The sequence below is a fragment of the Carassius carassius genome, chromosome 45, assembly GCF_963082965.1.
Source record: "Carassius carassius chromosome 45, fCarCar2.1, whole genome shotgun sequence".
Taxonomy (NCBI): domain Eukaryota; kingdom Metazoa; phylum Chordata; class Actinopteri; order Cypriniformes; family Cyprinidae; genus Carassius; species Carassius carassius.
In genome coordinates, this window is record NC_081799.1 from 1,178,901 (window position 1) to 1,186,400 (window position 7,500).

At 42.5% G+C, this 7,500-nt stretch overlaps 19 non-coding genes and 2 pseudogenes across 19 annotated transcripts; all 21 read right to left on the minus strand.

The window, feature by feature from the left end:
- Window positions 1-152: 152 nt before the first annotated feature.
- LOC132127989 (5S ribosomal RNA) lies at window positions 153-271 on the minus strand. The gene has a single exon (XR_009427710.1). It is a non-coding gene; the product is annotated as a 5S ribosomal RNA (ribosomal RNA).
- Window positions 272-498: 227 nt separating this feature from the next.
- Window positions 499-617, minus strand: LOC132128006 (5S ribosomal RNA). Its single transcript, XR_009427726.1, has one exon. It is a non-coding gene; the product is annotated as a 5S ribosomal RNA (ribosomal RNA).
- Window positions 618-852: 235 nt separating this feature from the next.
- Window positions 853-971, minus strand: LOC132128804 (5S ribosomal RNA). Its single transcript, XR_009428372.1, has one exon. It is a non-coding gene; the product is annotated as a 5S ribosomal RNA (ribosomal RNA).
- A 228-nt stretch (window positions 972-1,199) lies between these two features.
- Window positions 1,200-1,318, minus strand: LOC132128007 (5S ribosomal RNA). Its single transcript, XR_009427727.1, has one exon. It is a non-coding gene; the product is annotated as a 5S ribosomal RNA (ribosomal RNA).
- Window positions 1,319-1,553: 235 nt separating this feature from the next.
- LOC132128805 (5S ribosomal RNA) lies at window positions 1,554-1,672 on the minus strand. The gene has a single exon (XR_009428373.1). It is a non-coding gene; the product is annotated as a 5S ribosomal RNA (ribosomal RNA).
- Window positions 1,673-1,900: 228 nt separating this feature from the next.
- Window positions 1,901-2,019, minus strand: LOC132127909 (5S ribosomal RNA). Its single transcript, XR_009427634.1, has one exon. It is a non-coding gene; the product is annotated as a 5S ribosomal RNA (ribosomal RNA).
- A 228-nt stretch (window positions 2,020-2,247) lies between these two features.
- LOC132128008 (5S ribosomal RNA) lies at window positions 2,248-2,366 on the minus strand. Its single transcript, XR_009427728.1, has one exon. It is a non-coding gene; the product is annotated as a 5S ribosomal RNA (ribosomal RNA).
- Window positions 2,367-2,601: 235 nt separating this feature from the next.
- LOC132128562 (5S ribosomal RNA) lies at window positions 2,602-2,720 on the minus strand. Its single transcript, XR_009428144.1, has one exon. It is a non-coding gene; the product is annotated as a 5S ribosomal RNA (ribosomal RNA).
- Window positions 2,721-2,956: 236 nt separating this feature from the next.
- Window positions 2,957-3,075, minus strand: LOC132128146 (5S ribosomal RNA). The gene has a single exon (XR_009427857.1). It is a non-coding gene; the product is annotated as a 5S ribosomal RNA (ribosomal RNA).
- A 228-nt stretch (window positions 3,076-3,303) lies between these two features.
- On the minus strand, window positions 3,304-3,422 carry LOC132128574 (5S ribosomal RNA). The gene has a single exon (XR_009428155.1). It is a non-coding gene; the product is annotated as a 5S ribosomal RNA (ribosomal RNA).
- A 228-nt stretch (window positions 3,423-3,650) lies between these two features.
- Window positions 3,651-3,769, minus strand: LOC132128011 (5S ribosomal RNA). The gene has a single exon (XR_009427730.1). It is a non-coding gene; the product is annotated as a 5S ribosomal RNA (ribosomal RNA).
- Window positions 3,770-3,994: 225 nt separating this feature from the next.
- Window positions 3,995-4,113, minus strand: LOC132128086 (5S ribosomal RNA). The gene has a single exon (XR_009427800.1). It is a non-coding gene; the product is annotated as a 5S ribosomal RNA (ribosomal RNA).
- A 230-nt stretch (window positions 4,114-4,343) lies between these two features.
- On the minus strand, window positions 4,344-4,462 carry LOC132128586 (5S ribosomal RNA). The gene has a single exon (XR_009428166.1). It is a non-coding gene; the product is annotated as a 5S ribosomal RNA (ribosomal RNA).
- Window positions 4,463-4,700: 238 nt separating this feature from the next.
- LOC132128261 (5S ribosomal RNA) lies at window positions 4,701-4,809 on the minus strand (annotated as a pseudogene).
- A 237-nt stretch (window positions 4,810-5,046) lies between these two features.
- On the minus strand, window positions 5,047-5,165 carry LOC132128114 (5S ribosomal RNA). The gene has a single exon (XR_009427827.1). It is a non-coding gene; the product is annotated as a 5S ribosomal RNA (ribosomal RNA).
- A 236-nt stretch (window positions 5,166-5,401) lies between these two features.
- LOC132128597 (5S ribosomal RNA) lies at window positions 5,402-5,520 on the minus strand. The gene has a single exon (XR_009428177.1). It is a non-coding gene; the product is annotated as a 5S ribosomal RNA (ribosomal RNA).
- Window positions 5,521-5,756: 236 nt separating this feature from the next.
- Window positions 5,757-5,875, minus strand: LOC132128609 (5S ribosomal RNA). Its single transcript, XR_009428188.1, has one exon. It is a non-coding gene; the product is annotated as a 5S ribosomal RNA (ribosomal RNA).
- Window positions 5,876-6,103: 228 nt separating this feature from the next.
- LOC132128139 (5S ribosomal RNA) lies at window positions 6,104-6,222 on the minus strand. The gene has a single exon (XR_009427850.1). It is a non-coding gene; the product is annotated as a 5S ribosomal RNA (ribosomal RNA).
- Window positions 6,223-6,457: 235 nt separating this feature from the next.
- On the minus strand, window positions 6,458-6,566 carry LOC132128283 (5S ribosomal RNA; annotated as a pseudogene).
- Window positions 6,567-6,805: 239 nt separating this feature from the next.
- LOC132128621 (5S ribosomal RNA) lies at window positions 6,806-6,924 on the minus strand. Its single transcript, XR_009428199.1, has one exon. It is a non-coding gene; the product is annotated as a 5S ribosomal RNA (ribosomal RNA).
- Window positions 6,925-7,161: 237 nt separating this feature from the next.
- On the minus strand, window positions 7,162-7,280 carry LOC132128062 (5S ribosomal RNA). Its single transcript, XR_009427778.1, has one exon. It is a non-coding gene; the product is annotated as a 5S ribosomal RNA (ribosomal RNA).
- Between the last annotated feature and the right edge of the window lie 220 nt (window positions 7,281-7,500).

The following is a 7,500-nucleotide window of genomic DNA, read 5'->3' on the forward strand; positions in this document are numbered from 1 at the left end:
CTTACAGCACCTGGAATTATTCCCAGGCAGTCTACCATCCAAGTAGTAACCAGTACGAAACATGCTAAGATTCGGAGATCGGGCATTGACTCTTTTTTTTTTTTTTTTTTTTTTTGCAAGATTATAATATAATTAGTGAAACATTTCCAAAAAGCTTACAGCACCTGGTATTCCCAGGCGGTCTCCCATCCAAGTACTAACCAGGCCCAAACCTGCTTAGCTTCCGAGATCAGACAAGATCGGGCATAGCCAGGTTGGTATGGCCGTAAGCAAAAACTGCTGCAAAGATAGGGCTATTTAAAGATCAGCCACTCTCATCTCCAGTACATTATATAAGTAGGGAAGAAACCCCAAAAGCTTACAGCACCTGGAATTATTCCCATGCAGTCTACCATCCAAGTAGTAACCAGTACCAAACATGCTAAGATTCGGAGATCGGGCATTGACTCTTTTTTTTTTTTGCAAGATTATTATATAATTAGTGAAACATTTCCAAAAAGCTTACTGCACCTGGTATTCCCAGGCGGTCTCCCATCCAAGTACTAACCAGGCCCAAACCTGCTTAGCTTCCGAGATCAGACGAGATCGGGCATAGCCAGGTTGGTATGGCCGTAAGCAAAAACTGCTGCAAAGATAGGGCTATTTAAAGATCAGCCACTCTCATCTCCAGTACATTATATAAGTAGGGAAGAAACCCCAAAAGCTTACAGCACCTGGAATTATTCCCAGGCAGTCTACCATCCAAGTAGTAACCAGTACCAAACATGCTAAGATTCGGAGATCGGGCATTGACTCTTTTTTTTTTTTTTTTTTTTGCAAGATTATTATATAATTAGTGAAACATTTCCAAAAAGCTTACAGCACCTGGTATTCCCAGGCGGTCTCCCATCCAAGTACTAACCAGGTCCAAACCTGCTTAGCTTCCGAGATCAGACGAGATCGGGCATAGCCAGGTTGGTATGGCCGTAAGCGAAAACTGCTGCAAAGAGAGGGCTATTTAAAGATCAGCCACTCTAATCTCCAGTACATTATATAAGTAGGGAAGAAAACCCAAAAGCTTACAGCACCTGGAATTATTCCCAGGCAGTCTACCATCCAAGTAGTAACCAGTACCAAACATGCTAAGATTCGGAGATCGGGCATTGACTCTTTTTTTTTTTTTGCAAGATTATTATATAATTAGTGAAACATTTCCAAAAAGCTTACTGCACCTGGTATTCCCAGGCGGTCTCCCATCCAAGTACTAACCAGGCCCAAACCTGCTTAGCTTCCGAGATCAGACGAGATCGGGCATAGCCAGGTTGGTATGGCCGTAAGCAAAAACTGCTGCAAAGATAGGGCTATTTAAAGATCAGCCACTCTCATCTCCAGTACATTATATAAGTAGGGAAGAAACCCCAAAAGCTTACAGCACCTGGAATTATTCCCAGGCAGTCTACCATCCAAGTAGTAACCAGTACCAAACATGCTAAGATTCGGAGATCGGGCATTGACTCTTTTTTTTTTTTTTTTTTTTGCAAGATTATTATATAATTAGTGAAACATTTCCAAAAAGCTTACAGCACCTGGTATTCCCAGGCGGTCTCCCATCCAAGTACTAACCAGGTCCAAACCTGCTTAGCTTCCGAGATCAGACGAGATCGGGCATAGCCAGGTTGGTATGGCCGTAAGCGAAAACTGCTGCAAAGAGAGGGCTATTTAAAGATCAGCCACTCTAATCTCCAGTACATTATATAAGTAGGGAAGAAAACCCAAAAGCTTACAGCACCTGGAATCATTCCCAGGCAGTCTACCATCCAAGTAGTAACCAGTACCAAACATGCTAAGATTCGGAGATCGGGCATTGACTCTTTTTTTTTTTTTGCAAGATTATTATATAATTAGTGAAACATTTCCAAAAAGCTTACTGCACCTGGTATTCCCAGGCGGTCTCCCATCCAAGTACTAACCAGGCCCAAACCTGCTTAACTTCCGAGATCAGACGAGATCGGGCATAGCCAGGTTGGTATGGCCGTAAGCAAAAACTGCTGCAAAGAGAGGGCTATTTAAAGATCAGCCACTCTCATCTCCAGTACATTATATAAGTAGGGAGGAAACCCCAAAAGCTTACAGCACCTGGAATTATTCCCAGGCAGTCTACCATCCAAGTAGTAACCAGTACCAAACATGCTAAGATTCGGAGATCGGGCATTGACTCTTTTTTTTTTTTTGCAAGATTATTATATAATTAGTGAAACATTTCCAAAAAGCTTACTGCACCTGGTATTCCCAGGCGGTCTCCCATCCAAGTACTAACCAGGCCCAAACCTGCTTAGCTTCCGAGATCAGACGAGATCGGGCATAGCCAGGTTGGTATGGCCGTAAGCGAAAACTGCTGCAAAGAGAGGGCTATTTAAAGATCAGCCACTCTCATCTCCAGTACATTATATAAGTAGGGAAGAAACCCCAAAAGCTTACAGCACCTGGAATTATTCCCAGGCAGTCTACCATCCAAGTAGTAACCAGTACCAAACATGCTAAGATTCGGAGATCGGGCATTGACTCTTTTTTTTTTTTTTTTTTTTGCAAGATTATAATATAATTAGTGAAACATTTCCAAAAAGCTTACAGCACCTGGTATTCCCAGGCGGTCTCCCATCCAAGTACTAACCAGGCCCAAACCTGCTTAGCTTCCGAGATCAGACGAGATCGGGCATAGCCAGGTTGGTATGGCCGTAAGCGAAAACTGCTGCAAAGAGAGGGCTATTTAAAGATCAGCCACTCTAATCTCCAGTACATTATATAAGTAGGAAAAGAAAACCCAAAAGCTTACAGCACCTGGAATTATTCCCAGGCAGTCTACCATCCAAGTAGTAACCAGTACCAAACATGCTAAGATTCGGAGATCGGGCATTGACTCTTTTTTTTTTTTTTTTTTTTGCAAGATTATTATATAATTAGTGAAACATTTCCAAAAAGCTTACAGCACCTGGTATTCCCAGGCGGTCTCCCATCCAAGTACTAACCAGGGCCAAACCTGCTTAGCTTCCGAGATCAGACAAGATCGGGCATAGCCAGGTTGGTATGGCCGTAAGCAAAAACTGCTGCAAAGATAGGGCTATTTAAAGATCAGCCACTCTCATCTCCAGTACATTATATAAGTAGGGAAGAAACCCCAAAAGCTTACAGCACCTGGAATTATTCCCAGGCAGTCTACCATCCAAGTAGTAACCAGTACCAAACATGCTAAGATTCGGAGATCGGGCATTGACTCTTTTTTTTTTTTTGCAAGATTATTATATAATTAGTGAAACATTTCCAAAAAGCTTACAGCACCTGGTATTCCCAGGCGGTCTCCCATCCAAGTACTAACCAGGCCCAAACCTGCTTAGCTTCCGAGATCAGACGAGATCGGGCATAGCCAGGTTGGTATGGCCGTAAGCGAAAACTGCTGCAAAGAGAGGGCTATTTAAAGATCAGCCACTCTAATCTCCAGTACATTATATAAGTAGGGAAGAAAACCCAAAAGCTTACAGCACCTGGAATTATTCCCAGGCAGTCTACCATCCAAGTAGTAACCAGTACCAAACATGCTAAGATTCGGAGATCGGGCATTGACTCTTTTTTTTTTTTTGCAAGATTATTATATAATTAGTGAAACATTTCCAAAAAGCTTACTGCACCTGGTATTCCCAGGCGGTCTCCCATCCAAGTACTAACCAGGCCCAAACCTGCTTAGCTTCCGAGATCAGACGAGATCGGGCATAGCCAGGTTGGTATGGCCGTAAGCGAAAACTGCTGCAAAGAGAGGGCTATTTAAAGATCAGCCACTCTCATCTCCAGTACATTATATAAGTAGGGAAGAAACCCCAAAAGCTTACAGCACCTGGAATTATTCCCAGGCAGTCTACCATCCAAGTAGTAACCAGTACCAAACATGCTAAGATTCGGAGATCGGGCATTGACTCTTTTTTTTTTGCAAGATTATAATATAATTAGTGAAACATTTCCAAAAAGCTTACAGCACCTGGTATTCCCAGGCGGTCTCCCATACAAGTACTAACCAGGCCCAAACCTGCTTAGCTTCCGAAATCAGACGAGATCGGGCATAGCCAGGTTGGTATGGCCGTAAGCGAAAACTGCTGCAAAGAGAGGGCTATTTAAAGATCAGCCACTCTAATCTCCAGTACATTATATAAGTAGGGAAGAAAACCCAAAAGCTTACAGCACCTGGAATTATTCCCAGGCAGTCTACCATCCAAGTAGTAACCAGTACCAAACATGCTAAGATTCGGAGATTGGGCATTGACTCTTTTTTTTTTTTTTTGCAAGATTATTATATAATTAGTGAAACATTTCCAAAAAGCTTACAGCACCTGGTATTCCCAGGCGGTCTCCCATCCAAGTACTAACCAGGCCCAAACCTGCTTAGCTTCCGAGATCAGACGAGATCGGGCATAGCCAGGTTGGTATGGCCGTAAGCGAAAACTGCTGCAAAGAGAGGGCTATTTAAAGATCAGCCACTCTCATCTCCAGTACATTATATAAGTAGGGAAGAAACCCCAAAAGCTTACAGCACCTGGAATTATTCCCAGGCAGTCTACCATCCAAGTAGTAACCAGTACCAAACATGCTAAGATTCGGAGATCGGGCATTGACTCTTTTTTTTTTTTTTTTTTTTTTTGCAAGATTATTATATAATTAGTGAAACATTTCCAAAAAGCTTACAGCACCTGGTATTCCCAGGCGGTCTCCCATCCAAGTACTAACCAGGTCCAAACCTGCTTAGCTTCCGAGATCGGGCATAGCCAGGTTGGTATGGCCGTAAGCGAAAACTGCTGCAAAGAGAGGGCTATTTAAAGATCAGCCACTCTAATCTCCAGTACATTATATAAGTAGGGAAGAAAACCCAAAAGCTTACAGCACCTGGAATTATTCCCAGGCAGTCTACCATCCAAGTAGTAACCAGTACCAAACATGCTAAGATTCGGAGATCGGGCATTGACTCTTTTTTTTATTTTTTATTTTTTGCAAGATTATTATATAATTAGTGAAACATTTCCAAAAAGCTTACAGCACCTGGTATTCCCAGGCGGTCTCCCAGCCAAGTACTAACCAGGCCCAAACCTGCTTAGCTTCCGAGATCAGACGAGATTGGGCATAGCCAGGTTGGTATGGCCGTAAGCGAAAACTGCTGCAAAGAGAGGGCTATTTAAAGATCAGCCACTCTCATCTCCAGTACATTATATAAGTAGGGAAGAAACCCCAAAAGCTTACAGCACCTGGAATTATTCCCAGGCAGTCTACCATCCAAGTAGTAACCAGTACCAAACATGCTAAGATTCGGAGATCGGGCATTGACTCTTTTTTTTTTTTTTTTTTTTTGCAAGATTATTATATAATTAGTGAAACATTTCCAAAAAGCTTACAGCACCTGGTATTCCCAGGCGGTCTCCCATCCAAGTACTAACCAGGCCCAAACCTGCTTAGCTTCCGAGATCAGACGAGATCGGGCATAGCCAGGTTGGTATGGCCGTAAGCGAAAACTGCTGCAAAGAGAGGGCTATTTAAAGATCAGCCACTCTAATCTCCAGTACATTATATAAGTAGGGAAGAAAACCCAAAAGCTTACAGCACCTGGAATTATTCCCAGGCAGTCTACCATCCAAGTAGTAACCAGTACCAAACATGCTAAGATTCGGAGATCGGGCATTGACTCTTTTTTTTTTTTTTTTTTTTTGCAAGATTATTATATAATTAGTGAAACATTTCCAAAAAGCTTACAGCACCTGGTATTCCCAGGCGGTCTCCCATCCAAGTACTAACCAGGCCCAAACCTGCTTAGCTTCCGAGATCAGACGAGATCGGGCATAGCCAGGTTGGTATGGCCGTAAGCGAAACCTGCTGCAAAGAGAGGGCTATTTAAAGATCAGCCACTCTCATCTCCAGTACATTATATAAGTAGGGAAGAAACCCCAAAAGCTTACAGCACCTGGAATTATTCCCAGGCAGTCTACCATCCAAGTAGTAACCAGTACCAAACATGCTAAGATTCGGAGATCGGGCATTGACTCTTTTTTTTTTTTTGCAAGATTATTATATAATTAGAGAAACATTTCCAAAAAGCTTACTGCACCTGGTATTCCCAGGCGGTCTCCCATCCAAGTACTAACCAGGCCCAAACCTGCTTAGCTTCCGAAATCAGACGAGATCGGGCATAGCCAGGTTGGTATGGCCGTAAGCAAAAACTGCTGCAAAGAGAGGGCTATTTAAAGATCAGCTACTCTCATCTCCAGTACATTATATAAGTAGGGAAGAAACCCCAAAAGCTTACAGCACCTGGAATTATTCCCAGGCAGTCTACCATCCAAGTAGTAACCAGTACCAAACATGCTAAGATTCGGAGATCGGGCATTGACTCTTTTTTTTTTTTTTTTTTTTGCAAGATTATTATATAATTAGTGAAACATTTCCAAAAAGCTTACAGCACCTGGTATTCCCAGGCGGTCTCCCATCCAAGTACTAACCAGGTCCAAACCTGCTTAGCTTCCGAGATCGGGCATAGCCAGGTTGGTATGGCCGTAAACGAAAACTGCTGCAAAGAGAGGGCTATTTAAAGATCAGCCACTCTAATCTCCAGTACATTATATAAGTAGGGAAGAAAACCCAAAAGCTTACAGCACCTGGAATTATTCCCAGGCAGTCTACCATCCAAGTAGTAACCAGTACCAAACATGCTAAGATTCGGAGATCGGGCATTGACTCTTTTTTTTTTATTTTTTTTTTTTTGCAAGATTATTATATAATTAGTGAAACATTTCCAAAAAGCTTACAGCACCTGGTATTCCCAGGCGGTCTCCCATCCAAGTACTAACCAGGCCCAAACCTGCTTAGCTTCCGAGATCAGACGAGATCGGGCATAGCCAGGTTGGTATGGCCGTAAGCGAAAACTGCTGCAAAGAGAGGGCTATTTAAAGATCAGCCACTCTAATCTCCAGTACATTATATAAGTAGGGAAGAAAACCCAAAAGCTTACAGCACCTGGAATTATTCCCAGGCAGTCTACCATCCAAGTAGTAACCAGTACCAAACATGCTAAGATTCGGAGATCGGGCATTGACTCTTTTTTTAATTTTTTTTTTTTTGCAAGATTATTATATAATTAGTGAAACATTTCCAAAAAGCTTACAGCACCTGGTATTCCCAGGCGGTCTCCCATCCAAGTACTAACCAGGCCCAAACCTGCTTAGCTTCCGAGATCAGACGAGATTGGGCATAGCCAGGTTGGTATGGCCGTAAGCGAAAACTGCTGCAAAGAGAGGGCTATTTAAAGATCAGCCACTCTCATCTCCAGTACATTATATAAGTAGGGAAGAAACCCCAAAAGCTTACAGCACCTGGAATTATTCCCAGGCAGTCTACCATCCAAGTAGTAACCAGTACCAAACATGCTAAGATTCGGAGATCGGGCATTGACTCTTTTTTTTTTTTTTTTTTTTTGCAAGATTATTATATAATTAG